Source organism: Chiloscyllium plagiosum, unplaced genomic scaffold, assembly GCF_037043375.1.
Source record: "Chiloscyllium plagiosum isolate Xiang-an unplaced genomic scaffold, Cpla_swu_hap1 HiC_scaffold_16, whole genome shotgun sequence".
Classification (NCBI taxonomy): Eukaryota; Metazoa; Chordata; class Chondrichthyes; order Orectolobiformes; family Hemiscylliidae; genus Chiloscyllium; species Chiloscyllium plagiosum.
In genome coordinates, this window is record NW_028270154.1 from 22,330,567 (window position 1) to 22,358,558 (window position 27,992).

The 27,992-nt window shown below is 39.4% G+C and overlaps 1 protein-coding gene across 13 annotated transcripts in view; it reads left to right on the plus strand.

Annotated features, from left to right (window-relative positions):
* Nucleotides 1–2,326: 2,326 nt before the first annotated feature.
* LOC122556528 (teneurin-2-like) overlaps nucleotides 2,327–27,992 on the plus strand; it is a 2,772,576-nt gene continuing 2,746,910 nt past the window's right edge. For 12 of the 13 annotated variants that reach the window (XM_087995212.1, XM_087995211.1, XM_087995218.1 and 9 more), the window contains exons 1-2: nucleotides 2,327–2,587; nucleotides 16,685–16,762. The gene's annotated coding sequence lies outside the window, so the exon portion shown is untranslated. Of the gene's footprint in view, nucleotides 2,588–3,355; nucleotides 3,676–16,684; nucleotides 16,763–27,992 lie in introns of those variants that run through there. The other variant, XM_087995214.1, reaches the window with a different exon arrangement.

The following is a 27,992-nucleotide window of genomic DNA, read 5'->3' on the forward strand; positions in this document are numbered from 1 at the left end:
TGATTGGGTGTATCCCAAAACTTTGTGGGAAGCTAGTGAAGAGATTACTGGGCCCCTTGCTGAGATATTTATATCATCAATAGTCACAGGTGAGGTACCAAAAATTTGGAGGTTGGTTAATGTGGTGCCATTCTTGAAGAAATTGGTAAGGAAAAGCCAAGGGACTATAGACCAGTGAGCTTGATGTCTGTAGTGGGTAAATTGTTGGAGGGGATTCTGAGAGTTGGGATGTAAATGTATTTGGAAAGGCAAGGACTGCTTAGGGAGAATCAACATGGCTTTGTATGTCAGAAATTGTGTCTTATTCATCAAAGGGCAGCACGGTGGTTCAGTGGTTAGCATTGCTGCCTCACAGCACCAGAGACTCGGGTTTGATTCCAGCCTCAGGTGACTCTAAGTGGAGTTTGCACATTCTCCCTGTGTCTGCGTGGGTTTCCTCCGGGTGCTCCAGTTTTCTCCCACAATCCAAAGATGTGCAGGTCAGGTGAATTGGCCATGTTAAATTGCCCATAGTGTTAGGTATGTTAGTCAGGGGTAAATGTAGGGGAATGGAGCTGGGTGGGTTACTCTTTGGAGGGTTGGTGTGGACCTGTTGGGCCGAAGGGCCTGTGTCCATACTGTGGGTAATCTAATTAAATGAGGGGAATCCAAAACTAGAGGGCATAGGTTTAAGGTGAGAGGACAAAGGTTTAAAAGGGACCTGAGGGGCAATGTTTTCACACAGAGGTTGGTGCCTGTATGGAATGAGCTGCCAGAGAAAGTAGTGAGATGAGTACAATTTCCACATTTAAAGGTCATCTGAATGGGTACATGAATAAGCAGAGTTTTGAGGAATATGGGCCAAATGCCAGCAAAGGGGACTAGATTTATGTGGAATATCTGGTCAGCATGGACAAGTTGGACCAAAGGGTCTGTTTTTGTGCTGTATGACCCTATGACTATGATACTGAGTGGCATTAGCATCACTTAACCCTTTCCATTCACATTAACATTCCAGGAGTCACCATTAACCACAAAATTAATTATATCAGTCACAGAAATATTCTGGTTACAAGAGCAGTTTAGATGTTGGGTATTCTGTGATAACTCACCTTTGGACTGCCCAAAGATTTTCCATATCTACAAGGCAAAAGTCAGGAGTGTGATGAAATAATTGTGTTTTGCCTGGTCAATGCAGTTTTACAACACCCAGTTTAACATTATCTGGGGAGAACTGTTCAATTGATTGGCCTCTCATTCACCCAGCTCAAGCATGCTCTCTCTCTCTCTCTCTCTACCATGGATGCACAGTAGCAGAAATGAGCACAATCTTCATGATGCATCTCAGTAACTTGCCAAAGTATTTTGACAGCACCTTCCAAACTCTCAATCCGAGGACAATAGTGATGAAGATATGGAAAGACCACCAGCTGCAAGTTTGCCTCTAGATTGGAAACTAGATTGCCTCTCCTTCATTGTCATTTGTTAAAATTCTGGCACTCCTTACCAAACAGCATGGTGGGTATCCCCTCATCGTACACATGGCTGGTCAAAAAAGTGACTCACCATCGCCTTCTTCAGGACAAATAAGGATGAACAATAAACGCTGGCTTGTCAACAAACTCACATCTAATGAAGGGGGAAAGGGGAAACAGAATTTCTCTTCTCAGTTCATCTGACAACTGTCTTACCAGGCGCTGCGTTTTACTGGGGACGTTTTTTTTTCATTGGAACTGCTTTGGATACCTAAATGAATACTATTGTTATTGCACAGCCCGAGTGGCTGAAGATGATACACACTTGCCATACAAAAGTCCCCATATCTTTGGAAAGATTACAATGCAACTAAGCTATCCTACCTAAAATGAAAAGTTTCATTATATTATAATTTTGATTCATCCTTTTTATTTCGATAATACTACATCTTCCATTAATATAACGCTCCCCACATAACAACAGCCTTTTCTTTAAGAGAAATTGGAAAAGTGGACACTGAACAGGTGGGCGCCCAAAGTCTACTCCAAGCGAGCAAAACAGTGGAAGTGAGCGATCTCACTGTGCTTCGTGGGGACCTCTAGCTCTCCCAGCAGTGTCCACTGATTGGAGTGAAAGTGAATCCGAGAGAGCTGGAACTGTTATCAGTTTGAATGAGGGATGTGATACTGCTGTTTAGGGCTGCCTCTCATTTGTCTGCATTCACATCACATCCTGTCCCTCGGCAGGAGGGAGCAGCCCAGCTGTCTGTCATACTGTCCTCCCGATGCCTGCAGAATCCCAGTGCAGTAACACTATATCAGAGGCAAGAGCTTGCTCCTGTGTTCATATTGAGAGCAGCGCCTTTTTTCTCTGCGCCCGCACCCCCACCCCCAACCCCTTACTAGGTACCAGGCAGTGGGAGCAACACTAACAGCAGAAACCGTCCTCTATAACAACTGAGAGAAAAGCTTATTCCTGTTCTTTTCTTTGTAAAAATACATATGGTTTTAAACATTCTACGGCATGGCAAACCCCTAAAGAAGTCTAGAGTAGCCATTTATCCCGAAGCTGCTCATTTCTCCAGAATTTCAGCGGTCGCACACTGAGAATTAAAACTGCAGGTTGCACTGAGGTAGGTGCCTTGTTGTGGAATGCCACTAGTTTGACTGACTATTTTAAGTTGTTGATCGTGTATATGTAGTTGCTATGGACACAGATATGGATTGCAAATCCTGTTATTGCTAATAGTTTAGCTGTACTTAAGGCAAGCTGAGTTGACATCCATTGTTACCTGTCTTTAAGTTCAGTCTGTTGGCAATGTGTTTTTTGTTTTAATGCTGTTTGTGTGTGTGTATGTGCGTGTGTGTTTTATACTTCTTGCAGAGCCGATACGGAGAGATGTTACTTTTCCAGTTCCACCACATGATGAGTATAAGTACTGAATGGTTGCTGGTATAAGAACTGTCAAATCTCATTGTAGTCCTTTCCTATTAATATCGACTCCACACGCCAGATCCTCAGTTAATCGAGGACACGCTTTAATTTCTGTAGTTAGTGTATTGACTGACTCAGCTGCTTGATCATAACGGTTTTCTCTTTTTATTTAATTGCTTGGTGACATTGGAGCAAGATACACTCGCAGTTCCAGAATGAAGAATTTGGTTTCCAGTTAAACCCATTGGTGGCAGGCTAGCTCCTCCGAGCACTTAATTTGTCGGGTTTTTTTTTTAATTATAAATCTTCCAAATCTCCTGTTAGACGTTCAGTGTTCAATGTTTCACTTCTATCGTTATTATTCTGCGCAACGTGAGGTACGGAATTGATTTATAACGAAGTGGAACGCTGCATAACGAGCCTCCACCGGGTGAAGTGCCTGCCTCAGTGTCAATTGTGCGTGCTGTTCAGAATCAAAAAAAACTGATCGTGTACTCGGGCTTGGTGCAGTTCGGCTCGTTTGCGTTAGTCAGGAGTGGACTCCTTATTCTGTGGCTAATACACAGAAGGACGCACTCCTGTTTGTGAGATGTAGTGTTAAGTTTTACTCATGAACGTTTACAAATGGGCAAATCTCACATAGCTCATGATAGAGGACTAGCATCTGATCGGAACGATCTGTTTTGGTTAATGCAGCGGCTAGTACTCATTTATCTAACACTTCAGAGAGCTAGAGCAGTCTTCTCTATCCTGCGAACTATTGAAGTGGGTTTCAACTTTGCTATAGTAAGTATTTATTTAATGTATTATATAATTTGTGCTGAACATTAAAAATTCAGTCCAACAGATGCTTAATTTTATTTGCCTAAGATTTGCGGCATATTAAATCACTTTGCTTAGAGTTTTGTTGGTGTTAAAAAGTATTAACTGTTCTTATTGCACTTGCATCTTCAGTTTTATTATTTTCGTCAGTAATGTTTCGATGCTTGCAGTGAAGAAATGTTCTAATTAGAATAAAACTTGGCAATTAATATATAGAGTCTGACAGTGTGGAACTGGCAGGTCCAGATAGATCCTGCTGCCATGTTGTGTTAATGGCCATATGCTGAAAACTTTTCCATTGATGCGTTTTTCATTTAATCCTTACATATAAAATCAGCCTCAGATTTGGAGATCAAGATAGTAACAGGTAGTCAGTTATTTTCTATCCAAATGTAGAATCTTTACAGTGTGGAAGCCGGCCATTCAGCCCATCAAATCCACACCAGCCTTCCAAAGAGCATCCCACCCAGAGTCACCCCATCTCTGTAATCCTGCATTTTCCGTGGTGAATCCACCTAGCCTGCACATCCCTGGACAATATGGACAATTTAGCACAGTCAATCTCCACCATTCAGGCACTCTGCCTGTATTCCTGATGAAAGGCTTTTGCCCGAAACGTTGATTTTCCTGCTCCTCGGATGCTGTCTGAACTGCTGTGCTTTTTCCACTCTAATCCAGAATTAGGTTTCCAGCATCTGCAGTCATTGTTTTTACCTAATCCACCTAATGTGCACATTTAAGGATTGTGGGAGAAAACTGGAACACCCGGAGGAAACCCACACAGACACAGGGAGAGTGTACAAACTCCACACAGTCATCTGAGGTTATAATTGAACCTGGGTCCCTGGCACCATGAGGCAGCAGTGCTAACCACTGTGCCACAGAGTGGAAAAAAATATTCACTTTGTGAACAGGCAGAGTTTGCAATGATTGTGTTTGTTTGACTGAGTAAGCATCAGGCTTTGTTGGTTAAGAACTTCCTTCCTATGTTTTGCAAACCATTTTTACCTGGGTGGATGACAGGAATCTGGTCTCCCATATCTCCATGACCCCATCATTAGGCTAAAACATCCATGTATGTGATTCATACTCAAACCAAACTGACACACTTAAAATGCCTCAAGTAGAAGCACAGTTATTTCAGTTAGTGTGAAACTCTAAGGCTGATAAACACTCTAAGGATTTTTGCTGTGGCTCTGCATTGTCTTCAGATGGGACATTAAACTCAATTCCAGTATATCTGCTTTCTTTCTCCATTTTTTTCTACTTTCCCATGAAGTGAGAAGAAAATAAGAACTTGCCTTTGCAAAATACTTTTTCGCATTCACCAAATATCCCAAAGGATTTCACGGACTTTCTTTTCGAAATGTATTCGTTGCAGTAAAATAAGGAAGCAGAACAGCCAATTCACGCAGAGCAAGATCTCACAAATCACCATTATATAAATGGCCACACCATTTTTAGTTGAGGAATAAATTTTGAGCAGATTAATTTGTCTGTCCTATTTGAAAAATGTTGTGAAATCTTTCGCATTATGTTGATATTTAATTTCTTCTTTGAAAGGCAGCACCTCTGACAGCACAGCATTATCTTTGAAGAAGTTGTCTTTTGGCTTGATATCTTTCCATTATGTAATGGGTTATGGTAGATCAATGTTAAACTTCCATGTTTCTGTAGCACAGAGAACAATCACAACCTATTTTGTCCAAGTCATAGAATTGACATAAAACATAAGAAAAATTATGTTTGATCATTTGCTCTTGAAAATGCGAACAATGTAATGAGAGTAGAATGTAGTGTACATTGAGGTAAAAACAATGACTGCAGATGCTGGAAACCAGATTCTGGATCAGTGGTGCTGGAAGAGCACAGCAATTCAGGCAGCATCCGAAGACAGGCAAAATCGACGTTTCGGGCAAAAGCCCTTCATCAGGAAGGGCTTTTGCCCGAAACGTCGATTTTGCCTGTCTTCGGATGCTGCCTGAATTGCTGTGCTCTTCCAGCACCACTGATCCAGAATGTAGTGTACATTGCCCCCATGATTTCAGATTGGGTTTGGGATGTTGAACATGGAGATATTTTCACTTACTGGACTAATGAGACCTCATGGCCATAATTATTGATGGAGATTAATTTATTCTTGAGGGAATTCAGGAAGAATTTATTCACCCAGAAACTGGTTAGAGTGTAGCATTTGATATCACACAAGACTAGATGAGATGATCAGTATCAGTGTATTTAAGGGGAAAGATAAACATGCACAGGAAAGTGGACTCTTAGGAAATGATGGGCAGGTTAGGTCAAAAAGGATGGAGACAAGGTTCATTACCCCAGAATGTGGTGGATGCCAAAACACTAAATAAATTTAAGGAGGAGATAGACAGACAGATTTTTTAATTAGAAATGGCTTGAAGGGTTATGGACAACAAGTAGGAAGATGGAGTTGAGGCAGAGATGATTGGATTGAATAACGGAGCAGGCTCAAGGGTCTGAATTGCCTGCCCCTGTTTCTCTTTCTCATTTTCCTTTAAATACTGATATATTGGATGGGGCAATTCCTGTGCAATATATTATGTATCATGCAATTCTCAAGCTGCCGTAGTAGGATTTGAAATTATCTTTGCTTGACTTTTTAGTTCAGGCCTCTGGAATGTTAGTTCAGTAACATAACGGTACCACTGCTGTAGCATTTTTTTTCTTTCAATCGTCCAAACATATTTGCCTCTGTTCTAATCTCCAGCTATGATCAATTGTCAGTCTTTACAGATGGTGGAATAAGTGATTACACATTTCTGCTTTTTCATTGCATCTGCTGAAGTTTTCCAATTTACGCTATCAACTTTCAGTGGAATTGTTTCATATCTGATGTACTTTGTGGTAATGTGTCTATGAATATGGTTTTTTTTAAAGTAGGTTATGAATAGCTTGTAAGAAAGATCAAATGGATTGAAGATTTCCTGCTGATCTCGTGAATGTACAAGTTGGATTGCCTTGAAATCATTCTTTGTTTTAAACGTAGAGTACAAGCTGCACTCATATTGTTTAAAGTCTACAATCTGGTAAGTTACATTAACACAAAAGACCAGGGATAGGCAAGACAGCAGACTTTCTTAGAGTTTCATTTCAGGATGTAGACAAGGTTACTATTAAAGGCTGAATTCGGGAGAGTTATTGACTTGCAGTGTTAATTCAGTATGCTTGGCTTTATTAATGGGCCAAAGAGTATAAGATTAAACAGGTGATGTTGAATTTGTGTAAGATACTCATTAGACCTCAGCTGGAGTATTGTGTACAGTTCTGGGTATCGCATTAAAGGAAGGATGTGAACACATTGGAGAAAGTGCAGAAGTGGTTTACAAGGACAGTTTCAGGGATGCAGAACTTCAGTGATGAGGACAGATTGAAGAAATTGGGACAGTTTTCCTTGTAGAGAAGAAGTCTAAAAAGAGATCTGATAGAAGTTTTCAAGGTCATGAGCAGGCTGGATAGAGTAGGAACATAAAGAACATAAGAACTAGAAGCAGGAATAGGCCATCTGGCCCTTTGAGCCTGCTCTGCCATTCAATTAGATCATGGCTGATCTTTTCGTGGCCTCAGCTCTCTACTTATACATACTCTCACCATAACCTTTAATTCCTTTATTGTTCCAAAAAAATCTATCTTAGCTTTAAAAACATTTACTGAAGTAGCATCAACTACTTCACTGGGCAAGGAATTCCATAAATTTACAACCCTCTGGGTGAAGAAGTTCCTTCTTAATTCAGTCCTAAATCTGCTGCCTCTGATCTTGAGACTATGCTGTCTTGTTCTAGTTTCACCTGCCAGTGCAAATATTTTATCTATTCTTTTCTATTCCCTTCGTAATTTTATATGTTTCTATAAGATCTCCCCCTCATTCTTCTGAATTCCACCTAATATAATCCCAGTCTGCTCAGTCTCTCCTCATAAGCTAACCCCCTCAAATCCGGAATGAACCTAGTGAACATCCTGTGCATCTCCTCCAGTACTAGTGAATCCTTTCTCAATTAAGGAAACTGCACACAGTACTCCAGGTGTGGCTTCACCAGTACCCTATACAGCTGCAACATAACCTCCCTGCCTTTACACTCAATCCCTTTAGCAATGAAGGACAAAACTCCATTCGCCTCCCTAATTATCTATTGTATCTGCAGACCAACCTTCTGTGATACATACACAACGACACCCAGGTCCCTCTGCATAGCAGCATGCTGCAACTTTTTCTCATTCAAGTAACAATCCTTTTTACTGTTACTCCTACCAAAATGGATGACTTATCATTTGTTAACATTGTATTCAGTCTGCCAGACCTTTACCGACTCACTTGAAGTATATATGTTCCTCTGAAAAGTTTCACAGGCCTCTGCACAAATTGCTCTGCCAGTCATCTTCGTGTCATCTGCAAGCTTTGACACACTGCACGTGGTTCCCAACTCCAAATGGAGAAACAGTTCCCACTCGTAAAAGGAATGAAAATGAGAGGGCATAGACTTAATGCAATGTGCAAAAGATGCAAGGGTGAAGTGAGGAAAAATTTTTCATTCTGTGAGTTGTTAGGATATGGAAAGCAATGCCTGGAAGTGTGGTGGAGGCAGGTTCAAGTGAAGCATTCAAGAGGGCATTGGATGATTATATGAATAAAATTAATGAACAAGTATATGAGGGTGAAAGTTGGAGATTGGCACTCCCTCATGATGCTCATTTAATGAGCTAGGGCAGGCACAATGGGCTGAATGGCTTCCCTCTGCAGTGTAACACTTCTGAGATTGTGTGAATTCATCCTAAATAGTTATCAAATAAATGTTGACAGTTTTGAACCAATTAGTGTACAGTTTTCAATCACTTTCAATGAAAGAAATTAATTAAATCACATGGGATACAGTGGCAAATACACACAAAAAGAGAATGAAACTCATTATGAAATGGATAAGAGAAAAGGTTTTCATAATTGTGTTCTGTATGTTGTCAACAGGGAAAGTATGGGCACACGAGAAAACCCTAGTTCTGTCATTTGTAACAAATGGAAAAGAAAAAGAAATATGGGTACTGAGCATGGATTAGGGAAACAAGATGCATAAGGGAAAATGATTTTGTTGCACACAAATAGAATTTGCATCAAAACAACTTGCTTACAAATTAGTGAAATTGTATTGCAGTTGGTATAATTTGATTTGGGAATTCAGGACGGCTCCTGGAAAGATTTGTATACAAGTGAGTTGCCTCCTGTTACTGGGCTTCAAAATTCCCCTTAAGTAGGTTTGACAGTAATGTACTTATGTGTTGAATGAATAAACACAACAACTTCAACTACTGGGTCAGTGCTGTCGACGAATTGACCCATACGCAATTGATTCTTTTTTAAAAAATTGTGATACAGTTAATGTTCTGTTGGATTACTTACTTACTGTTGATCATTTGGAGATCATTTGTCTTTTTAATTTCAGTGCAATAATATTATGAGCTCAGGATTCAATAAAAATACTTAAAAGTAGTTTGAATACTTGAGGCAGAGCAAGGGTTCTCTGGTGTCACAAGAAATTCACAAGAAATATTGAGAAAAGGGATAACAGCATTTATAGTTATGAGACTGATGACTGGTTGGCAAATGGACTCTGATTGGTAGAAATATTGTCATGGTGAATGCACAAGTTAATAATGACTGACAGTTAACTGCCAAACATTGTTTAAATTTTAAGGAAATCAGATTGGCTGAGTTCTCAGCATATTGCCCTGACAGATGAACCACAGAATGACTGTCAACTATTCTGTTGAAGTGAGACAGAGTGAGTACAAGAACACAGAACAGAGCGACCAACATTTGATGTAAATCTGCAATTGGACAACATTTGCGAAACAATCATGAGTGTGTCAATAATTATGTTGATAACCAATTTAGGATTGTTAATTGGGATCATGGTGTGGCACAATTGCATATACTAGAAGCTGCACGTATTACCATAAAGCAGTCCTATTCTTTTCAGGCAGAAAGAATAATTACACACACAGCACCTCTTACAACTCAACACAACTGAAGAAATCATTATCTGATGTATTTCTTGGGTCAATTCCCTAACTAATTACAGCGAACTTGCCAGGTTTAAAGTTTAATCAAGCTTGGCAGGTAATATTCCATTAATTGGTATATTTTGGTCCAAAATTATACAGTGAAGAAGGTTATCTTAGGGTACAATGGAATCTTGATCAGATGGGCCAATGTACCGAGAAGTGGCAGGTGAAGTTTAATTTAGATAAATGTGAGGTACTCATTTTGGAAAAGACAATCAAGGCAGGGCTTGTACACTTAATAGTAAGGTCCTTGGGAGTGTTGCTGAACAAAGAGACATTGGAGTGCAGATTCATAGTTCTTTGAAACTGGAGTTGCAGGTAGATAGGAAGAAGGTGTTTTGTATGCTTGCATTTACTGGTCAGTGCATTAAGTAATGGAGTTGGGAGGTCATGTTGCGGCTGTACAGGACTTTGGTTAGGCCACTTTTGGAATACTGTGTGCAATTCTAGTCTCCCTGCTCTAGGAAGGATGTTGTGAAAATTGAAAGGGTTCAGAAAAGATTTACAAGGATGTTGCCAGGATTAGAGGATTTGAACTACAAGGAGAGGCTGAATAGACTAGAGCTGTTTACCTCGGAACGTCGAAGGCTGAGGAGTGACTTTATAGAGGTTTATAAAATCATGAGGGGCATGGGTAGGGTAAATAGACAAGGCCTTTTCTCTGGCATGGGTGACTCCAGAACTAGAGGGCATAGGTTTAAAGTGAGAGGGAAAAGATATAAAAGGGAGCTAAGGGGCAACTTTTCCATGCAAAGGTGGTGCATGTATGAAATGAGCTGTCAGAGGACGTGGTGGAGGCTGGTACAATTACCAACATTTAAAAGGCATTCGGATGGGTTTATGAATAGGAAGGATTTAGAGAGGATATGGACCAAGTGCTGGCAAATGGGACTAGATTAGGTTAGGATATCTGGTCAGCATGGACAAGTTGGACCAAAAGGTCTGTTTCCATGTTGTACAGCTCTATGACTCTGTAACTCTATTTTTCATGGCAATACCTCTACCACTGTCTTCTCAAACAGTATAAATGCTGTTTCCCTTTGCTTTGGCATCAGTTGCAAATTGACATAATGAGTTAAGATGAAATGTTTCTACCAAAATATGGGGTTTTTCAGCAATACTCAAATTCTTTATAATCAGCCAACTATTTGGAACCTAATTTGGGCGGCACGGTGGCACAGTAGTCAGCACTGCTGCCTCACAGTGCCAGAGACCCAGGTTCATTTCCCGCCCCAGGCGACTGTCTGCGTGGGTTTCCTCTCGGTGCTCCGGTTTCCTCCCACAGTCCAAAAATATACAGGTTAGGTGAATTGGCCATGCTAAATTGCCTGTACTGTTAGGGGCAGGGGGGAATGGGTCTGGATGGGTTGCGCTTCGGCGAGTCGGTGTGGACTTGTTGGGCCGAAGGGCCTGTTTCCACACTGTAAGTAAACTAATCTAATCTAATCTAATCTAATCTAATCTAATCTAATTGTTGAATGTAAAATCTTATAGTAGCTTAACAAAATTGGCCGATAACTATAGAATGAGATTGTGTTATCCATATAGGATTTATATGTTTTTTTTCCTGTTAAAATAGTTTTTTATTAATTTCAGAGGATTAAAAGACAATATGACTTGGTGCTTTGGGCACCATTTACTGCTCATCGTAATTGTCTTTCAAAAGGTGTTGGTGAGCTGTCTTCTTTTTTTTAGATTCCCTACAGTGTGGAAACAGGTCTTTCAGCCCAACAAGTCCACAATGACCCTCCAAAGAGTAACCCACTCCCTTACATTTACCCCTGACTAATTCACATAACACTATGGGCAATTTAGCATGGCCAATTCACCTAATCTGCACATCTTTGGAAGGAAACTTAGAGCACTCAGAGGAAACCCATGCAGACATGGGGAGAAAGTGCAAATTCCACACAGTCAGTCACCCAGCCCAGGAATCGATCCCAGCTCCCTGGCACTATGAGGCAGCAGTGCTAACCACTGAGCCACTGTGTCATCTTGAACCACAGCAGTCCATGGGGTACAGGTATATGAATAGTGCTGTCAGGAAGTGATTTTCAAAATATTGATCCATGGAAAAGTGATATTGTTCCAAAACTGGATGGTGTATGGCTTGAAGTGGAACTTAAAAGTGATGGTGTTGACGTGTTGCAGCATCTAAAGAGGGGAGAGAAATGTAGAAAAAAACACCATTTGAAGACAACAGATAAACTCCCAACTCACGGGTCAATACCTGTGGATATCTTTCTGTGTAGCTGGAATATGAATGTGGAGCAAACTGGTGTGCTTTTTTTGAGGTCATTTTCTCTACATATAGGCAGCCTATTCCTCCCCTTCTGATATGCTAATGAGCCAGAACCTCAAAGTACAGTAGACAGTTTTAGCTTGTAACTCCAAAATATTTTTTTTCTTTAAAAAGGGGTTGATACATACAAAAATGGCTAGGAAAGTAGATTATGTGGGTTTCTGGAGAGGGAGACCCTGGAATGTCATGCCTACAGATCGATAGGGAATATAAGCAAGAAATCATCAAAGGTAAGAAGCAAGTCAAAACATATTGTTTCCTGTCATGTATCGTAACTGCAAAGAAGTCAAGGGGCTAATGATCCTTCTCGACAGCCCCAATCTGTTGACATATTTGTATTTTTCCCTCTTGGATGATGCACAGGAAAAGCATTAAAAAGCCTGTCTCAACTCCTCTAGTGCAGGCGAGTGGACTGAATGTTCTCTTGTGTACCAGCTTGAGATTGATTGTTAGTGTGATGTGAGGATCATATTCAAAAAAACTATCCCCAGTTACCACTATGTCACAGGTAAAGACCTCTCTCTTAGTCTGGACATCAGTTAGATAGCACCAGATAAAAGGGAATGAGGACAAGAAAAGGATATCCACTCACTCTGAATGCTGGAATTCAATTTAAAACAAAAGGGATTGGAACTACAGAATCTTAACCAATCTGCAAATTGAATGATCGTGAAACCGACTGTTCAACTGCAAATGTCACTGCTCCTAGCAACCTCAATTGCAATGTTCAACATTTCATTGTAAATGACCAATTCAGAGACTGATTCATATACCTTTTATTTAACATATCTTTTTGGACTTGCCTCTTATTTCTAATCTTTGTGTATGTGTGTTGTTTTACTATTTCTTCTTGCATTTAATAAATTCACTCTTTGTTAACCCAGTAAAAGAGCCTAGTTAAATTTTAAAGCATAAGTTCATGATGCAGTCTTTGAGTAAGGTATTCAAAAGGGATGGGGTACTTTGGAAAGTAACTTTGCAACCAACCAAGGGGTGGATGACTGAAAAAGGGGAGCCAGTTCATCTTCTCACCTGGGAGCTTAATAACTTGGGGTATACTGTCTGGAGTCAAAGTGAATTGGGAACATCCCTGAAGTCTGAGTACAACACCATGTATCATTCAGTTTTCCTGAGGCAGAAATGAGTGGTTAGAGCTCAAAACTGTCTTTTTACTCTAATCAGAAGAAACACATGAGAATCACACCCTGTTTCCGGCAAGCCCATTGCTCTCAATATGCTTGCAAGTTGGTATGGGTTGGAATTTGGTGTAATCAATACTTCTATTCTGCATTCTACAGTTGCCAGAATTTTAAACATAGGAATATTCATCACTGAAAGATCAAACCTGTTTTGTCATTGCTTCTTGTTCATTTGGAAATGGATAAATATGTAAGTCTGCATGATGTGGACATTTGTGACCTCTTTGATATAATTCAACGTTGTTCAGTGTAAGAAGTCGACAAGATCATCCGTCTTTGACAACAGAATAAAATTACAAACTAGAGTTAAGTTCATTATTGTATGTCATCTCACTGTTGCTAAGTCAATGTGCAACAGGTAAAACCAAGAGCAACTTTGTTGAGATAATACCATCTCCTGTGCATCAATGAGTTTATGTTTTGTAAATCAGAGGAAGAATTTAAATTTCTCCTTTTAAATTCCCATCTTTATCCAGCTTCCTCATATAAAGCAGCACCAATTTCTCGACTTATAAAACATGGTATTGATTTGAATGCCTGATTGTAGTTTTGTAATTTGCTTTTGCAGTGACTTGCAATGCAGTTGAAGCATCTTGTTTATAACTATTTGGCTATTTTAGGCAACACTGCACCCTAATGAATTGTTTAATTGATGTTTTGATAGTTATATGCTATGTTGTTAGAATTTGGGTTGAATTAGATCCCTAGAACCTAAGATCCTGACAGTGTGGATACAGGCCCATCAATCCACACCAATCCTCTGAAGAACATTCCACCCAGACCTACCCTCTCCCTTTAACCCGATATTTCATATGGCTAATCCAGCTAACCTCCACATCCCTGAGCACACTGGGCAATTAACCATGGCCAATCCACTTAATGTGTGCATCTTTGGACAGTGAAAGGAAACTGGAGCACACAGACACAGGGAGAACGTGCAAACTCCCGCGAGACAGTTACCGAGAAAGGAATCAAACCTGGGTCCCTGGCATTGTGAGGTAGCAGTGCTAACCGCTAAACCACTATTCCATCCATAATTGCATGCAGAAAATTCAGGTTGCTGTTCTTACATTGGTGTAATTGCATTAGTGTCCATGAAAACAGAGCATTATGTATGGTTAGTATTCAGTAATGCATACTTTCAGCATGATTCTCCTGGTTCCTTCTCAAGCTTGGACTCAGCAACTCTGCCAAGTCAGTGCCCCATTGCGTCCATCTATAGAAACAAAATATTCAAAGAAAAAAAATACTTTACATGTAATTATTCATAACAGTCTTTTTTTGGAAACAGTTTATTTGTTTATTTCATTGTTGGAACACAATTAAATAATGCTATTCTGCAGTTTAATGGAAGTCCATATTCACCTATTGTACAATCTTGTCATGGTCACCCTGCTCAATATTAGAAAACCTGTGAAGAGATAGATATGCTGACTTTTATTAATGCTGTTAAGTACAGATTTTGGTTAACATCTTATTTCCATTAGTCAAAAATAAAGTTTTTTTTATCTTTCTGATGAAAATAAATTTGTCCATAATGTAAAAGGTAAAGAAATAGATGACCACTATGGGTTTGGGTGTGTTTTAAAATTAAACAGAATAAATGTTAAGGTAATGAGCAGTATATTCTTAGCTATTTGCTTATTGAATCTCATGACTTAAAGGAAAGAAAAAGCTTTCTTCATCATTTAATTTTAAATTTATGTCAACATTTATTTGTTTTGTACTCTCTGTACTTTTAATGTACTAATTACAGTAAACAATGCAAGTTACACCAGGTACTTAATTAAAGTAACTTTATGTAGATTATGTACTTAATGATGGTATGCACAAAAAGATTCATGATGTGAATTTGTTTATTTATTCGACAAACTTCATGTTCTCTCTGAATTTGGCAGTTTACAAGTGATTTTATATTGACATTAATTTCATAGTTGTTCATTTGTACAACTTGTTACATTCACTCCTCAAATGTTAATTGCTCCAATCAAATTAAGCATAGAAGTGTGCCCTGTGTCATGTACTACATTGAACTTAAGCAATAGAGTAACAATACTATACCTGCAATCTCTCATAGAAAGGGTCATTAATTGGTTAGCCTATCTTTGATCATGGCAACAACTTTTACAAATTTCAATTGAAGCTCCTGTCGTAGTTGATACAAACTGCAGCCCTTATTAGAAACACTATGAACAATTAATGTTTAATCATGATATTTACATGACTTCTTTTCTGGCAACAGAAGCATCAACAGTCAAAACATAGACAACATTTTCATTTGTCTCAATAAAGAAACTATACAATTATCTTGTTATTAAACATTCTTTGTTTATAGTGTTTATGATAAGTCCTTTATTATTTGTCTCACTTTTCTGCATAACTTGCAATCCCAAATTTCTATTTTAAAACATCGAGATAAACATCAGCACTTGCATTTATACTGAGATACAAATGTATTGTTTGTGGACCATATTTAATAGGTGAAAGAAACTGTATCTATATTGAAAATTTGACTTGATTCCCAGTCAATTAAAGTGATAGATCACAGGAACTAAAACACAATAGGGCCCTAAAAATGTCATATCGCTACAATAAGACTGTCAAAGCCCAGTTTAATAATGTGTAATGTATCAATGTATAATGTACATCGAAGTGTTACCCTCATGTAACACGGAAGTCAATTTGTATGATATATACAGCAGTACAATATCTTGTTGATGAGTTATCATTTGTTAACAAATTATTCTCATCCTGATGAGTAGGAAAGGTAAAATGATATTTCAGTAATTCTCTTTCACTTCTACTGTATGACATAGCTTGGCGGAATCTGGAAGTCAAATCGGTGATAATTCAAAAATGATGATGGAAGATGGAAAGAAAAATACATGAAGAAATTAATATATACAGAAGCTTTCAGGACCTCAGGATGTCTGAAAACACTTGAAGTAATTAGAAAGTGTGGTTGCAGGACACATGACAGCCAATTTGCATGCAGAAAGGTCCAACAAATAGCAAATCTGAGAATGCCCAGAAAATGTGTTTAGTGATGTTGACTGAGAAATCAATATTAACCAGGAATCTAGGGAAAGCTCCCCTACTCCAGGAACCATAAGCACAAAATCACACTCTTCATTACAGAGTATAAGGAGCTACGTTGTTCAATTAGCTAATGACTGTGGATATGAATATTTCTTCATCAATTATATTTTAGTTTGAATTTTCCTTGGCTTTCAATTGTAATATGTCTTTGTTTCATTCTGCTTCAACGTAAGTTGTTGATTTAGATAGAATAGTAGGTTTAATATGGTTGACTGAGAAAAGAAGGGAGTAATCAGTATGTGTGTTGAGATATGTGTACATTTACTATATTGTATAATTTGTTTTGCAGGGTGTGTCAAGTTAGAGGAGTATTTCTTGCCTTACCCAGGGGAAGTATCTTCTATCTGATTGTTCATGCATGAAAACGGTGAGTGAACTCATGAAGTAAAAATGAATGCACTGAATAACACTAATAAACATAAACTTTTTTTAGCTATGTGGTAATATAAAGGAAAAAATGAATGCTAAACAAGATACTCAGGTTTCTGATCACTGAAACTTTCTCAGCTAGTACACGCATGGAAACAACCTCATTTTCTGTCTCTTTCTGTTGACAGCTACCCGACCATAGTTAAAATCACAACCAACTTACAGTTTGGCACCTTTGAAAGATATCACTTTATGGTGCTTTCATTAATTATTCTGAATTTTCTATACACAGAACTATCAGATAAAGATTAAATGCATCACGGTATAGTAACAATATAAAGTCATTTGCCACTTCAAAAGGCAGAGTGAGTGAGAGAGACAAGAATTAACAAACTTTAGAATATGAAGTTTGTGAAGTGGGGAGTCAGTACTTGTACTTTTGGTGATTTTATTAACAGTTATCGAAATAATACTCAGAAAATTATTAACATGGCTGCCTTAGCAAAAGCTCCTATGCTTACCATTTGTAAGTATCCCTGGATTTCAAATTAGATGTTATTATGAAGGTGACTTCGGCTATCAGCACCCATTTCAGGAGATTGCATTTGAAGCAACTCTCACTTATCAGCTTGACGTTTATTTTTAAATATTCAATTGATTTGTACTGTGTAATGGTTCAGAAATGCAGTTTTATTTCTTTCTGTGAGAAATTGCCATAGTATGGAGTTTTGGAATAAAAAGTAATAATTTTATTTTAACTCTACTTTTGATAGTTGTGACGATTCTGTGATTAGTTAAAGTTAATTAGAATTTCTACCAACTGCAGATAAAAATAGGCAGCTTGCGAATTTTTGTACCCCTGCCTTTTTAATCATTCATGAGATCACAATGAGATCAATACCAATGCTGTAATGGCTTCTATGGCACTAGTAAATCTCTGCTCTGTTCACTTGAGAATTCTTCATGTCTTCACCTTGCACTAAAATTTGTGGCCAATGAGATCACTGTTGTAGTAATCTGCTTCTGTGAAAGCTGTTCTTCTTTAGTTTAGCAATTTCAAAGCAATGATTTATTTTCACATTTACAGACAAGTCATTCGACTGACAGATGTAAATAGTAACTGTAAATGAGAGTATGAATGAAACTTCATATGTCAGCGGTTGCTTTAGTGCTTGGGTTTTATAAGTAACAGAGCAATGATGGGGTTTTGCACTCCACCTTAAAATAACAGTTGGTTTTGCATTGTAAGTTCTTCGAAGCTAAACAAATGGAAAAACATTATTGATTGGCATTCTCTAATATATTGTTTCTGTGATGTTTGGCAATAGGTTAACTTCAGTTTGACAAGTATACAAATGATAGACAATTCAAGAACATTTTATTATACTTGTTTTTAGATAACAGACTGAGGCCAGGGGTAAGTAAGAACAGACATGAAAGAATTTTGTCCCTTGGAGCTGGAAACTAAATTGTATTCAGCCACAATCTATTACCTCATGACCCAGTATAATCCTACTCTATCATTGGCATCTCGTCAGGAGATCAACACTGATAGAACAATGAGTGCTGGAGAGTATGCCGGTAGCAACACCAAGCATGCCTAAAAATGTCATTTCAACCTGGTAAAGCTACAACTTAGAGCTACTTGTACATTATGCAGAAGAAGCAGTTTTTAATAGACAGAGCTAAGCTATCCTTTAAACACTGGGTCAGATCTGAGCTTTGCAGTATGTAGCTAGGAACAGTGGTGGGCAATTTAACAACTCATTGGAGAAGGAGATTCCACAACTATCACCATCCTCATTGTTGGGAGAGCCCAGCACCTCAATGCAAAAGTCAAAGCTGGAAGCCATTTACAAATGCTTCATCAAGAAATACTGAGTGGATGAGCTATCTTGGCCTCCACTTGAGATCCCCAACATCACGGATGCCATTCTTCAGGCAATTTGATTCATTCCATGTGATGTAAAAAAGACAACTGAAAGCACTCCAAAGACTGGTTATTGACAACAGTCCAACTGTGGTGCTGAAAACATGTGCTCCCAAACTAACCAGTCTCCTATCCAAATATTGATAGTGCAGTTACAACACTGAAAATTATCTAGGTACATCTCGTCCACAAAAAGCAGGTGCTTTTGATAGTGTTCTCCACTGCTTAGGGTCATAGCCAGCACAAAGGAAGATGGCTGTGGTTGTTGGAGGTCAATCATCTTAATTGCAGGTCATACTATTGGGAGTTCTTGAAGATAGTGATGTATGTCCAATCACCTTCAACTGCTTCATCAATGACCACTATTCTACCATAAGGTCAGAAGGGATGTTCACTGATGACTGCATAAGATCAGCATCATTTCTGAATCCTCAAATAATGAAGTAGCTCATGTCCATGTGTAGCAAGGCTTAGACAACATTTAGATTTAAGCAGATAAGTGATGAGTGATATCTGCCCTTCAAAAGTGCCAGGCAATGGCCATGTGCAATGAAGTTGTGTCCCTTAACATTCAATTGCATTACCATCAGTGATTTCCCCATTGTCAATGTTTATCATTTTTGTTGAACAATTGTTTTAACAATGACTAAAAATTTCACAGGACTAGCCATATAAATAATGTGACTAGTGGTTGGAAGTTCTGTGGTGAGTAACTCATCTCCAATCTCCCCAATAGCTGTTCATCATCTGTAAAGTATGTGTCAGAATTGTAAAGGAATGCTCTTCATAGGCCTGGCTGTGTGAGCTCGACAAACAAGACAACATCCAGGACAAAAAGGTTTGTTTAATTCAAACCACTCACAATTCTAACCACTTATTCCCTCTGTCACTAGTGCACTACAGCTGTGGGACATCTGTACAATGCATTGAAGCAACTTGCAAAGGCTTCTTTAACAGCACCTTCCAAACCTACCATTTAGAAGGCAGTAACATCAATGCATGGAATAACTACTTTCTGCAAACTCCCCTCCAAGCCATACACCATCCTGACGAGGAATTATCTCTCAGTTCCTTCACTGTCACTGAATCAAACTCCTGGAATACCATTTCTTTCAACACTGTGGGTGTAATGACATCACATGAACTGCACCAGTTTAAGAAGACTGTTCACAACCACTAATCAGACTAAGTGAGTGGGCAAAAACTTGGCAGATAGAACATACTGTGACATTATGCCCTTTGGGAAGATAAATAGAAGAGCTGAATATTATTCAAATTGGGAGAGATAGCAGAAGGCTGTAACTCAGTGGGACTTGTGGGCCCTGATACCAAGGTCACAAAAGGTTAGCAACAATGGGTCATAGTAAAGGCAAATATAATGTTGGCCTTTGAAGTAAAGGGAATGGAATACAAAAATAGGGAGGTCTTGCTAAAACTACACAACATGCAGGTCAGAGCACAGCTGGACTACTGTGAATAGATCGAAGGGAAGATGTACTTGCACTGGAGGCAGTCTGGAGAAGGTTCATTCAGTTAATCATTGGCATGGAGTGATTTTCGTATGCAGAGAGGTCATGTGAATTGGACTTATATTCACTGGAGTTTTGAAGAATGAGAGGGGACCTTTTTAGGAACTTGAAGGGTAGGTGAGGACAATGTGGAAGAGTCTAGGACTGGAGGGTATAATCACAGAGTAAGGGCTTGTTTGGAGAATAAGCAGTGAAGAATAGTTGACTAATTGAAATAAACAAAATCCTTTTAATTTAAGGAGTTTTTCATAGTTTTGGAATAACCAGAAATTAACTTTACCTGATGATCATGACATTGTTTCCTGCTGCAAGAGTTATTATTTGAGCTGTCTCATACAGACAGTGAGTATTTATTTAACTTTATGGAGTTGATGGCGTGGAGTTACATCCTTGAGGAAAATAGAAGAGTTAAAAAAATTCATGAATTTCGCACCTGCCTCAGGGAATTGTGATTCCATCAGTATGACCTTCATTCAAGGTGGGTGGCTGCGAGCTGGAATATAGCCCAGCAACCCCAGATAGTGTTCAGCGGCAGCCACATGGACTGCTGGGTGCGGAGGCAGGCAGTTTCAAAGACCTGTCTTTGTGATTTGAACCTTAGTTCTAGATATTGAAAAAAAAGGCTGTGTAGCCGTCATTCCTCACATTCTCTGACAACCCACATTCCCAATCCTTGCCAATACATGCCATCTAGTAACCCCCACCCAACTCTATATCAGTCCCTTCATACCCTTCAACTCAAGCTATGCCCCTTCACCAACCAACACATAGCCTTGTATACCCTCCATGCAAAGCGATGGCAGTTCCATGCCCATTCAACAACTATGAATGGCATCAATGAATCCTATTGTGACAACAGAGTTTTCTTTCAATCAATGTTATTACACACCGCTAGAGCAGGGAAGGCCCGAACCCAGGTCTTCTGATTCAGAGGTAGGGACATTACCACTGCACCAGAAGAGTCCCTATGAAAGCCTTTTTAAAACACAGTCATTCATTCATAAATGATGCATTCATGACAGTCCAATTTCAATTATCTAGATCCTTTAAAGTACCAATAGCAAAAATTATTCCTTGATCCACCCAGCTCATGGTGCAATCTAGTTTGAGATATGAAAATAAAGACTGGCACTTTGATGATGTTTCTTTACAACCACTGGAGGGTCTAAAATATTTAACACTCAGCGATCAGTACTTTCAGAGTACAGTCACTGCTCTGACAAAGGAAAGACAGCGAGCAATATGCACATGGCAAAGTCTCACAAACAACAATGTAGCAATGACCAGATAATCTTGTTTGTTTTGATATTGATTGAGGGATAAATATTGGATAAGACATCGGGGATAACACACTTGCTGTTCTTCAAGATAGTGCCACAGGGTTTTGAACAAGCACCTGAGCAGGCAGATGTGGTCTCCATTTGTTGAGACAAGAAATAGGATCTTAGAGAGATCTGAATGGTGTGGGCTATGATGAGATTTGGAAGAATTGTCCAGCAAAACCCATTTCCACTCGCTCTCTTTTGTGCTTTTCACCTGTACCATGGTGAGATTCTCACCAGGCAGTGAGCAAGTGATCAATTGACAGTGATTATTGTTTGAGAAAGTGAGGAATGTAGATGCTGGAAAGTCAGAGTGGAAAAGTGTGGTGTTGAAAATGCACAGTGGGTCAGGCAACTTATGGCTGAAATGTCGGCTCTCCTGATCATCGGATGCTGCCTGATCTCCTGTGTCTTTTCCTGCACCACAATTTTTGTCTCTGTCTCTCCAGCATCTGCAGTCCTCACTTACTCCTGGCTCGGCAAAGGAGCCAAACGGATCACCAGCTTGCTCCAAGTGACCTCCACATTAAAAGCTGAGCATCCATATCTCAGGGAATGATCCATGGGTGATGGCCAGACACATATTACATCTAAGGACATTAATATCTGATGTATGCCAGCCTCTAAGAATCCATTGGCATATTTCCAAGCCATATGCATGATGTTTCATCACTACAATGCTACACCTCACACTGCACCAGGAACTATCATTGTATTGCTACAGCAAGGATACGACATCCAGGGATGTTTATGGACTGGACCAGACTGCATTTGCAAGCTTTTCACTTGGTCTCATACCACTGACTCCCTCTGTGCCTACTGTGTCGCATTGCCTTGGATTCCTGTTTTGCTTTGCCTCCTCAGCCAGAGATACCATTCTCATATTACAGTTGTTTTTGACTTCATGTTTAATACAAACAGAAGCTTTGTCGTGGTTGCTTGAAGGCTTCATTGGAGGTCAAGGGGGAATAGCCTTCACTCAGGAGGGGGGGGGTCCCAGCACAGTGATTCAAGGGCGGCCTCTAACCAAGGCCCTACTTGGAGCAGTCAGAATCAGGATCCCCTCCTCAAAAGGGATTGGCCAGCACATATCACCCATTTTGATTCATTCCACCTTTATGTGAGCTGTTTTTTTTCCCTGGAATGAAGTAAAGGTGAAAGTGAGCGGCACAGCTTTGATTGTTGGTGGTGGTGGGGAGGTCTCCTGAGTGATTGCGTAGGCAGAGCAGAGGGCATGAAGGGTTAGTCATGTCAGAGGTTGAAGAAGATTAACAGTGAGTGGGGAAAGTATGAGAGCCAATAGTGCAAATCATGGTTTGGAGATGCCGGTGTTGGACTGGGGTGTACAAAGTTAAAAATCACACAACACCAGTCCAACAGGTTTAATTGGAAGCATTAGCTTTCGGAGCACTGCTCCTTCATCAGGTGGTTGTGGGAGTTCTAGAGCATGAGCCTTGGCTGGAAGTGCGTACAGTAACAGAGATAGAGTGAATGTGCAGTATGGGCGAAAAGTGGGAGGTCCTTCCCCTGGAAGAGTACAGAAGGACATTGACCTTCTTCCTACAGCAATTGATATTCCTGCAGAAAGCTGAGACTGCTTTAAGTTGGGTGGCAACCTCAGACCAAGTTAATTTCGTCTGGTATCATGGTCGATTCATGGTCCTGGGAGATGAAGAAATCCTGGTCAGCACCACCTCATTCAGGACGACTTGCGGGACCCTGCTCAGGTGAAGAGGGGCTTTGATTCCCTCTGTCTGACATGTCTGGTACAGGGCAGTTCTTGTCAAATAGTGCTTATGCAGGTACCCAACAGGCTTTTAAACATGGTGTGGGCACAAGTGATGTTAGTGAATCCTGGGGTATCCCACAGGTGGAGTTCTGGAAATGGTTAATGGTAGGATGGAGCCAGAATAAGATGTGGAGATGTCATAGGGGCAGGGAAGATAATTAATGAGATGGGTTTGGTAAGATATAATGAGAGATCTCACAATGCATCAAAGCATAAAAAAACCCTCCAAACTACTCAATGCAACTTGGACTTAGCCAAGAAATTGTAAGATTTAGCCTAAGAGTGCTTCCAATTATGCTACGGCTGATGCACAGAAGTAATATTGTCGTTGATACAAAAAAAAGGTTTCCTTGAATAGTTAAATAATATTTGCTAAAACCAAGAACAAGTGTTTCATTTCAGCAGTAGAAGAATATTCAAAAAATCTAAGGAAAATGATGAAGTGTACAGAGGATCTGTCCAGAGGCTTGGGTTGTAGTGCCACCTGCTCCAGTGTATGTCATGACCATGTTTGAACAGGATGTTTAGGATTACCAACAGGGGAACTGCAAAACATTGAACATGAATACTGACTGCTAAATGGCACTGATTGAAAAAGTGGTTTTTTTTCAAGGTGAATGTATCACTCTGAAATCTTTGAGAATATATAGGACATTGGTAAGGAAATAGTACATAAACATACCTGTGAAATACTACTTGGCTTTTATCGTAATTTAAAGATTAAATAATAAGGAAATTACACATTAGAGAATGGCTGGCTGTCCTTAAGCATCAAAACTCCTCATAACTTTCTATATCAGGAGACTGGCTAGATTATTATCCTTTCCTGTCTCGCTCCATGTGCTTCTTAGTGGGCATAAGTCCATAATTGAACAATTCCCATCTTTTGTCATGAAATTGGAAGGCTCACTTTTTTTGTTGGCCAAATTTAATTGTGAGTTTGATACCAAAGGTGGAAAAGCCCAAATATGCTCTTACCACTTGTAATGGATTTAACCCCGAAGTGGACAATTAATGTCAGCTAGGAGTCTCTTCCAACGGTGAGGCGGAGGAGATTCATTGTACGGGGCTCACAACAAGCAAACCTTTGTGCAGTTGCTTGTGGTTTCTGGGATTCCTCATTTATAAGCACAATATCCGATTGAGAGGCCTGCACTGGAGACAAGGGGGGGGGCTACTGAGAGCTACCCCCTTGCTCTTGATGTCAGGCCCTCCCCATTCTTCATTCATCCCTCCCATCCCCAACCTGTGCATCCTGCCCTCTCTCCTCATCATTCCCCATTATGGCCCCATCTCTCACCCATGACCTGTGATCCAGCAAGCCTCCTTTGGATGTTGTACCAACAGCAGCCACCATCTCCCTGCTGCCATTCAAAAAAGCTGCCTGCAATTGGCTGGTAGTTTAGTGGGATGTCTGATCATGGGGAATGCCTGCTGCATTTAAGTGCCTCATCCTATCCGACTCAGCCAGCCTTTCCTGAAAGAGGCAATGTCAGGCTCTCACAGCAAGTTGACACCTCCAAGACTTCCATTAAATACCAGTTATGTAGTCAGAAAGTAGTTTTCATCGAAAGGTTGAGACACAACTTTGCGACAACAAGAATGAGCTTTATGCTTCATTTAACAAATAAGACTTGATCTGGATTTGCTTGATTTTAATATTTGAAAACTGTTCCCTCTACAAGATCATCTAGATTGCCTAAGTGAGTAGCAGATGTCAACCAACAATAAATAGCAAAAACATTCCATCTTTCCACTACTGTTTTCAGGTTCTGTTTAATGTCCTGAGGCAAGGAGCTAATCATGTAATCTCCCTGTATGTCCAAGAAAAGGTGGTGGTGTAGTGGTAATGTCACTAGGCTAGTCTTACAGAGACAAAAGGTAAAATGTTCTTTTGCATATGCATTTCACCATGACAGATGGTGAATTTTGAATTAATTAAAAACTGATCTTTTAAAAAAAACCTCTCGTGGCTTCCTACCTTTGAGCCAGAAGGCTTGGGTCAGGTCCTACCTGCTCCAAAACAGATGTGTCACAATATATCGGAACAGGTTAAAATAAATATATGGGAATTAAACAGAAAAACCTTTTGTTTTTCTGATGCTGGCACCAGGCAGACTTTAATGATTCATTCAGAGGGAAAAAGCACAAATTGAAAAATGTGATTCCATATAAATCTGAAGTAAAGCTTTATTACTGGCTTTTGAAATTGTGGTAACAGATTAAATAGCCTATTCACCTTGCACAGCGACAACTCATTTTATGCACTGTTTGAAAAAGTGCAAATTATGATGTGGGTTGTTTAGCCCCTATTCATGTGAATAGGTCAACAGGTCTTTATAATGAGGGTAGGATGTGTGTACCCCACTTGTTATCAATTCAGCATTCATCACTGCTCACTGCAGGACATACACCTATCAATGTAGCTGGAAAGTGGCTTTAACTTACATGTGCAGTTACCAGAAAAGGCACCAATGCACATCATTTCACAGATTGACTCCGTATATTTACATGAGGCATTTTTACCATTCTTAAGGCTGAAACACAAACATCTCAACAATTGTTTCTGTTCTTCGGTTAAACTTATGTAACCTACTGAGCAGACAAACTGTGTACATGGAGGATCAGATCAGGATGCTTTATAAAAACCCCCATCAGGATCCTTCATGACCAAATTACAAAATGATGAGTGCGTTGGAAATTCTCATTGCTTTTGCCCTGACCTCACCAATAATTTCTATTTTGAATTAGTCTCTTCCAAAGATGCAATTAGTTTAACTTGCAGTTTAATATCCATTTGGGTTTTACTTCCCATCAGGACACATAAAATTCATTTTGGCTTATTTTTCGTTGCAGGCAATCACTTTTTTCTTTCAATTTGTTTTTTGTTTTCTTACAGTCCTTATTTGTTCAACCCGTCTTTAGTGATCTTGTTGTCAGATTGTGACCCAAACTTTAGCTTCCTATTTTGCTTTATGCTGTTTTGAACTGTACTCTAGTCCTTCACTGCTTTCATCCATACCTTCTTTTGCATGTACAACCACTCCTCCTTGCATCACAATTTTTATTCCTCTCCCCCACCAAATAGTCTTTTATTCTTGGCTCTTGCTCAATTTAGATCCAGCAGTATTTATAACAATCTTTTGAAACACCTTCTTCAATAAAGAGGTGAATGTGAAAACGGTCCTGCCATTGTTACTGCTACTCAGATATGGTTTGTTGCATGAAATGTCCAGATATATACCTGTCATAGTGGAAATACAAGACACCAACAGATGGGCTGGGAAAATGTTATTGCACACTGCATGGGGTAAGCAATAGATATTGTGTTGTATTCAATGGCACTGCATGAGACTTAAGATTCCCCATTTTGTTCTTGCAGCAATCCGAGAATTGAGATAGAAAAACAACTCCCAGCATCCTAACTATTAGCATTCCAGACTTAGCTGAAGCATTAACTTTTATCCAGTGTGTAATTTATGCACTGTGTGTTTGGATACTTGTCTTTTGTCAGCACTAGACCCTCTTTATTCACTATTTGTTGCAGACTGTCGGTCTGTTTTTCTCTAGCAGTGTTTTATTACTTTTATGTTTATCCTTTGTCAAAGTCTTTCAGATAGTTAGTGATTTACATCAATTAATGTCAATAAATGAGTCTACATTAAGCTTCTGTTGCACTTCTAGAGAGAAAAAAAGCATTGTTTCCCCTATTATTCCTTAAAAAATCAAAGCCTTAACTTGCAACCTTCTCTGTGTTGTTGGGGTCTTGTTGGACTGTTGATGCATCGAAAGCTGCAAGATGAAGAATGAACGCAGTTCTTTAGGGTGAAAGTGACAAAGATAGCTTTCTAACTTTTGAGGATTAATGAACTTTTATAAAGGTTTTCTCCTCCTTGAAATATTTATTGCTTTACGATTTCCAACTTCTTAGAGCAGCTTTTCAGTAAGAGACAGGAGATGTTGATCATAGATATCTTATCTCCCTTTAAACTTCCTTCAGGATTCTATCTCCAAACATAGTCTGTCTCTCACACTAACAATGCAATGAAAATTGAATGCTGGCGGCATACAAATCTTATTGACGCACTGCCCTCTTCAAATCACTTCCTTAAGTGATTGCTATATTTCCTCTCCAAGCATTACAAATAGCCATAACTGACCCATGTTCCCCTGTTCTTCTTCTGTAAAGTGATGTAAAGTAGCTAACTACTTAAATCTAACAATTGAAAAAATGGCCTCCTATTACCTTAAAGAGCAATGAAGACATCATACAAATTCACTTGAGTACTCGGGCATTCAGCCAATTTGTTTTTTGTTGAGGATTGATTTTGTTTTCTTCTTAATCTCATTTAATTTACACAGTAGTAGCAAGTTTTGAAGCAAAAGGCTTCCCACTTACCCGGAAGCAGCCATTAGCAGCACTGTGGAGATCATTAGCAACCTATTGTTATCGGTTAATGATGTCACACTGCCTATCTGAAAATCATAGCACACCACATACGTCAAGGGCTTCTGAATAAATTTTTTTCTTAAAAATAGGAATCTGATCGTGATTAAATAAAAGCGATTAGACATAACTGTGAGCAGACACCTCCAAGATTAGAATATTCTATAACACTTCAGCATCTATTTTCGAGTGGGAAATTGCAAAAGAGAAA